This window comes from Eublepharis macularius, chromosome 7 (assembly GCF_028583425.1).
Source record: "Eublepharis macularius isolate TG4126 chromosome 7, MPM_Emac_v1.0, whole genome shotgun sequence".
In the NCBI taxonomy this organism is placed as follows: Eukaryota; Metazoa; Chordata; class Lepidosauria; order Squamata; family Eublepharidae; genus Eublepharis; species Eublepharis macularius.
The window spans coordinates 58,332,582-58,339,945 of NC_072796.1; positions in this window are offsets into that span (position 1 = coordinate 58,332,582).

Genomic DNA, 7,364 nt, shown 5'->3' on the forward strand with positions numbered 1-7,364 from the left:
GTAAGTGTGAACCAGATTCTCACTTCAACTCTTGTTAACGTTACCTGTCTTGACAACATTCTGAATTCCCACTAAAACTGAGCCCTAACAAGAGCCAGGGAGAGCCAGGTGGCACAGTTATCACCACCATAAGAATTGCCATTAATTTGTTGCTGTTTTAATCACATAGATGGTTACATTTAGGATTATGATAATGAACTTATGTCTTTGGGGCTGTTATGATTAAGCCAGACTGATGTGTGCATTCCATACTAAAAACTTTAAAAATCTGTGCCTGGTCAATAGAAATTTGCAAACAGCATGAATTATATAAATTGATCCAATTTGCATTGTAAAATTTTTGTTCTTTTGCCTTATAGCATTTATTCCAGTTTTGCTAGTCATTGGCATGGGAGGGACATTGAACCCCATCCCCAATCATTGATAAGTCAGCCACCTTTTTGCCTTTTGTGATTCCAGCATCATTGGGCCAACTATATTATATTTCTTTTAACAAGTCAGTTTTCCAGATAAGACTTGCTTTTCTTACAGCCACACAACTGCAGCTCTGTGGAGACCCAATTTAGTTTGGGGCCATGGGAGGGGGGGGGAAGGAGGGCTCCTGCCTTCCCCTAAGTTGTATTCCTTAGCCAAAACAGTGCCAAGATGAAGTTAGATGCCTCATTTTTGGAGTTGTACATCAGCATTCCATGCAGAAGCAGCTCCAAAATGGGGTAGATATTCCCCTTGGGCTCATTTTAGCTCTGAGAAACACTGGAGGTGAAGAAGATGTGAGCTCTACCTCCCCCTCTATGACCCCAAGCTGAATCCCCTCCCCCGGTCATTTAAAATGATGTTCTTCACCACTGCTATATGGTTGTGGGGAAAGTAAGTCAGGTATGGGAACTCATCCTGTTGAATACTCTCTTGTATAGTTTGGCCCGTTGTCTTCAAGCATTACAGCAAGAAAAGTTCAAAACTTGTTTTATTTCAGCTTTGCTAAAATAAAGGCTGAGATTCTTAGCAGAATTTGGTTCCTGTTGCCACATTCTGCACTTGTTCTCAGCTGCTACATAGGCGATACAGCCCTGGGTATAACATCCAATATCGTAGCACACGTACACAGTTAACAGCAGCTTGACAGAAGACAGACTGGAATTTGGCTGGCCTCTCTGAAATTAGTCAGTATGTGGAAATTTTAGAAGGTCCGCAGGAGAAAAGCAGTGGGGAGGGGGAGAAAGCTGGAATCAATAATATCATCATTAGAATCAGGTCAGGCACTATGTTGACACAGGAGCAAAAGCCAGTGCTGTAGCTGCTGAAATCAATGAAGCAACTACTCTGCTGCAAATTTGGGGGGTTCTTAGGTTCTCTTTACAACAGGGATGGCCCCTGTTTTCAGACTACCTACCAGCTAGCTGCTTTCTCTTTTAAGAAGTATTAACGTACTTGTCTGAGCATTAATTTCTAGTGCCAATTCATTCGGCTGACAATGTTGAAAAAACAATTGCTTGCAGTTTCCAGTTGTTTTTTATTCAGCACCTCCAAAAGGAAGCTGATTTTGTAGCAGTGGGAGAGGATAAGAAACATTCTTCTGGTTGCTTATGTGTTTGGGTGTACGTGGCAGTGCAGGTATCCTCACACTTTAGCTAAATCGAAAAGAGCTACAAGACTAAAACCCTATACAAGCAAACAACAAACTTACTCACCTAGATTTGAAATGTTTCATTGTTTACATCATCATTATCATCACATGACTAGAAAGCATCTTTGAGCTATTTAACAAACACCTATACATATTACAAGGGATGCTTTCTCCATCAGTAAAAGAAATCAGAAAATGTAAATGGTAGCATGTGAACCACAAAACATGTCCATGAAGAAAGAGAAATGTACTATTGTACCTGAGTTATCAAATTACTGTCAGTTCTAAATTGTGCACAGTATTACAAGTAGGACCCCCCCCCCCCCACATTGACTTATGATCAGGAGTCCTCATTTTTACAATGCCAAAATGACAACCCAATGGGCATGATCTACTACTTATCCCTCTTCCTTCTATATCTTGCCAGACAAAGTTAGTTTGCCACAGCAATGAAAGAAGCCCGCTTCCTCTCGAGGCTCATGTATGGAATTTGCTCTTGTGGAGACCACAGTCTGGAAGGCTGTAATGCAGGCCAGAGAGGCCTTGCTGTGGGTTCTGTGGGTCAAAGGCAGAAATGGGGTAGTAGCCCTTACTGGGATTTTTAAACTAATGAGGAGGCAAGCAGTGAGGCAGCCAGACTGGTGTCTGCAAATGCACACTTACACTTCAGCCCTAGTTGCTCACGTACGCTGATGCAGCTCCAGATCTATTGGTCTCACATGAATCTCTAAGTGATACAAATGCATGTCCTAATCTAAAAAGTACTCTCCCTCCATGACTGTTATAGCACAGTGGTCTGTACACTGCTGAGTGTATATGCATTCTTGGTTCCATCAGAAGAGCACTGTTATGCTTACTAATTTGTATTTGGCTTGTAACCAATTGGAACTCTGAATGCCTTAAGCAATTTAAAACTTAAAGTTCATAACCATTCTTGCAACACCTTTCATATTGCCCCTTTTGTGGGTAGGGAATAGGAGATCTTTTCTCTGGAAGAACATGCAGTCTAATGAATTATACAAACAGAGATTATTTTTGCCTTCAACACTTTAATCTTGCTTTCCATTGAGCAAACATTCTTTATATATTACTCATGTACCAGAAATTACATAGTCTCTTCTGCTTGATACTTTTTCGAATTAATGGGGAAAAATTATACTGTACATTTTGATCTTTGTTCAATCTAGTTTAATTCAAATTCCATCAATGCTTTGGTTCACAGGGAAAACTGGATTAATACGTCACACAGAACAGAAGAGCAGTGGATTTAATGTCCATTGGCTTGAACATGAAACAATAATAAATGCACCATTCACGCAAAAAAGAGCATCAGTGAACAACAGCTGAATGCCATTTTAAAATCACTGAAAAACCCACCCCTTTCCCTTACATTAATATATTAATTTCTCAGCATGTTCTAATCAGTGGATTCTTAAATCTAGAGATTGAAGACATGAAAAGACAATAAAGATCTTTCACAAACCTTAAAAAAGCTTCAGATTTGCAAAAAAATCTGAAATCTGAAAAAAATATGGGGGGGAGGTTAACCCCCATCCCCAAATAATATAAGTAGTGCCGGTAGCTTTAAGAAACAAATGTCCCCTTAGTGGCCATTGTAGGGGGTATTGCCAGCCTTCAAGCCTTGATTTCTGTCAGTATGAAGCAAGGGGAGGGGGAAAGGCCCTTTCTGACGTTGTTTTGGCCTTTGACAGGGGACTGGCCAGGTCCAGGCCTGGCAGCAACTAACAGGCAACTTGATACTATACAACTTGGGCAATTAATCCAGGTCTGGCTGCTTGCTACTGCTCAATAGCAGATATCCCAGAAAAATCAGTGTGGTTTAGTGGTTAGAGTTTCAGACTAGGATCTGGGACACTCAGGTTCAAATCCCCAATTTGCCAAAGAAGACCACTGGGTGACTTTGGGCTAGTCACACATTCTCAGCCTAACATACTTCGCAGGGTTGTTTTTATGAAGATAAAATAGAGGAAAGGGGAATGATATGAGCTGCTTTCAGTCCACACTGTAGAGTAGGTCAGGGTATAAAAACAGGGAAAGGTGCAGATCTGAGGGTTGCCAGGATGAGGGAAACACTGTTGGAAGGTTGATACAGGGGAAAGTGAGCTGCTCTGCCAGTCCTTGCAGGTTCTCCACAAATGGGCCCGCCTTGGCAGCCAGCCCTAAGCAATTTGGCCATAGTTTTCCTGGGTAGAGGCTGCCAGGGGAGGGAAGGAAGTAAAGCTGAAGAAAGGGAAGCAGATAAAAGGTAGATTGGCTGGTAGATGGGAATGAGAGAAGGAAGCAGGAAAAGGGAGAGGTTATGGGGATTTTCAAGGAAGGGAAAGAAGAAATAGTGGAAAATGGGAAATGAATTGTCTTCCACAAGTGCTTGCAGGTTGCCCATTTGTAGAATGCTATTTGGGGCAGCCTAAATAATGAAGAGCCTTTCATGAAAACAGAGATTGATGTCAATTTTTCAAAATCAACTTATTGAAAATGAAGGGGAGCAATCAGTGAACTTCTGTCTCAATTCAGGTGAAAAAAATACTGTTATAGTCTTATAGTCCCACCAAGTTTAGTCATGCTCTTCTGTCAGTTCTTAATCTCTTAAAAAAAACAGGAACTGGCTAGGGACCATAAGGGTGCAAATATCCTCTGAGGAGTTCAGGGAAATAATAATGCCAATGGTTGAGTAAAAGTTTCAAGTTGTGGGGGCCAAATCAGGAGAGGAAAAAAGATCAGATGGAATTTGTGTTGCCTTTACCAACTGGCCACTGCTCACACAGCAGAGCACATGCAAGCACACACACACACATACTCACAGATGCACTCACAAACATTTTCATTCAAATTAATTCACCTAACATATGTCCCTGGTTTTGGACTTAATAAATGCACATGCTTTGGGGAGGAATCTGATTTGTGTGTTTAGAGGAAAAAACAATAACTATAGCCTTTCACTGTAACTAAGTGATCTTTCTTTAGTTTGCCTGTTAAAATGAAATAAAATGTCTCATGTCATTTCTAATCTTGTCCAGCTTCTCTTTTCTAATCCTGCCATTTGTATGCTTTTCAACTTAGCTTGCCCATGTGAGATCACAGTAAGGTCAGGGCAGCCGAAGAATTAATGGCGGATCCCAGCCATCTCTACTGATTGCTTGACAAGCTAGCCTGCCAGTTCCCAAACTATCTAGCCATGAAAGTAGATGTGTAGAGATGAAGTGAACTCCACAGAGTATACCGTGCCATTGTCAAGAAATGGGGAAATGCTGTCACCCCTCCCTCCCAGGCTACCGTTGTAGATCTAGGATCTTCCTAAAGATATACTGATCTTGCTATTTCTATCTGTGTAAACAACAATGTGTTAGATTGATTCTTTGGATTTAAAATATCAATAAAAGCCATCTTGCAATGCCTACATCTGGGCAATAATAATAATGTTCTAACTTAGCCAGCTGCATAAATTATCTGTAAGCAACAGTGGTTATCTAAATGATGTCAGATGTACTGCTTCTGGATTTTTTGCTTATAATATAGACACGCAGATACATTTTTTTAAAAGTCAAAATAAATGCAGCTTCATTAATTGGTCTGGAAAGAGTCACTGTTCACTTTGGGCAAATGGCTCACTGCAAGGCTGCATTAGGCAGGCATGACTGCACCCTACAAGCACTCAATAAAACACACAGGGGTTTATTGTAGATACCTGTGATGCTTGCTACTGGTTGTTCTTCCATTTAGTTATTGGTGCACAATAAAGAATTCAGCTTTTCATCTTAAAACAGTATCTTTAAGAGACAGTGCAATTAAGACATAAAAAGGGTGTTTGCTTTGGTAATGCTATAAGAGCTACACCCAAGCTACCTCTGTGAAATGAATTACAAGCTGTGCTATGAATAAGAGTGGGTTAAGGCATTTCTTGAAGGACTATTATACTCTCTTCCTCTCCTGTATTCCTTGCTTGTGAATAGATTAATATCAGTTGCCTGAGTTGTTTTTATACTTGCTTTAAGGTGGTTATGGTTGCTTACCTATTTCTTGGCTTATATTTTGAGTCTCATACTGGAGCTGATTTAAGAATTCTTAAATGTGTGAGCAGAGAGCAAGTTGAAATTATATAGACAAATGGAAATACTTATTTTTTCCACATAAGGCTGAATATACCATTGATGAATACTGAGTGAACCATATTGAGTCTTTTGTAGCAGATTTCATTAGCTGCTACCAGAGAAAAATGGACTGCTATGAACTATTGGTTAGTTATGATTTATAAGGCCATTCCACTGTTTTTACTGTAGCACGTGACATTTTGGGGAAGAGAAAATTACCTCTATTTTTCTTTAAAAAACCAATAATCACAAGCACAAAATGAAATGATACGAAGTTAATTGTACTGCTCATTCCATGACAGCTATGTCAGGGAGCCCAAAGCTTGTTGAGCCTATAGGTACTTGAGGAATTTTGAGAAAGGCTACTAGGCGTTATCCCAAAACAGTTGCCGGATAAGTACATGGAGGTATGCCCTATCACAAAATGGCTGCTGAGGGAGGCATGCAACAGTACTGCTACGTTTTCTTTCCTCACACCCCCTTTTCTACTTTTATTCAGCTGGAGTCAAACTTAGCACATTCCAGAGAATGGTTCCTACTACATTATACTCCTCTACACTTCATGTGAGGCTGGCATCTAGCTACCTCACTAGCTATGCATAGTTGCCCTAAAACTAAGCGAAGTGAATGCACTGCATTTATCACTTCCTAGTAGATTGTAACTTTTTCCCCCAGCAAAAATATTGTGAAGCTAAGTGTTAAGATTTCTCTTATATGACATTTTTAAATAAAGAAAGCCTTTCCAGATGAATGTGATTTTGTATTCAAACTGACATATACTGCTGATCGTTGCTAAGCTGCCTATCTGCATACTGACAACAACATGCAACAGCAATTTTGTATGGTGGCAGTAGATATCTCATCACCGCTCTGCAGAGGAAGTGGTTCTCCCCAGCAGTGGAAACATGGTAAGGGAGATAAAGGAAAATAAGTGACAGGCAAGGGGGATGATTAATTCCATCAGATCCCAAACCTGTTTCATACAGCAGCTGTTCACTGAGGTGTACAAGTCTGCAATCTGTTAGACTACAGGAATGGCTTGGGGGGGGGAGGAAGTCTCCCAATGTATCAATAAATGTTTAATCAAAGCAGATGTTTCTTTCATACCACTTATTTTAAAAAAACCCTCTTTTCTTCCATTCTTTAAATTGCAGCAGCAAAAACTCTGTCTCATGTGAAGGAGGTGAATTTGATTCTGTTTCTTTCACCACTTCTTGAGCTGCCATGACAATGAATAACTAACCAAACTGAGGAACATAATGACCCATCTGTCCACAGTGAATTTTCTTCCTAATGCTTTTGAACATTTTATGAGAATTGTTTGCTACACATTAATTACAATGACCTTTAAGGAGGCCAAACTATGTATAGACCCTTATGTCTCTTTCACTGTATCTGTCTGTCACTTTTTTTCATTTCTAACATGTCTTATTTTCATTGCAATGGGCTGCTACATATGTTTATCCTGTGTGACATCCTTCCAGATCAAGTCACTGAATAGGAGCCTACTTCAAATTAACATTTCTGAGTGACACTTGAACCATAATTTCTGATTGCAAAGGGACACATTCTGTACATGCTCAAAGTTACAGCCTTTACAATTACTTTGCAGCTGCCAGTGTCCCAATGTA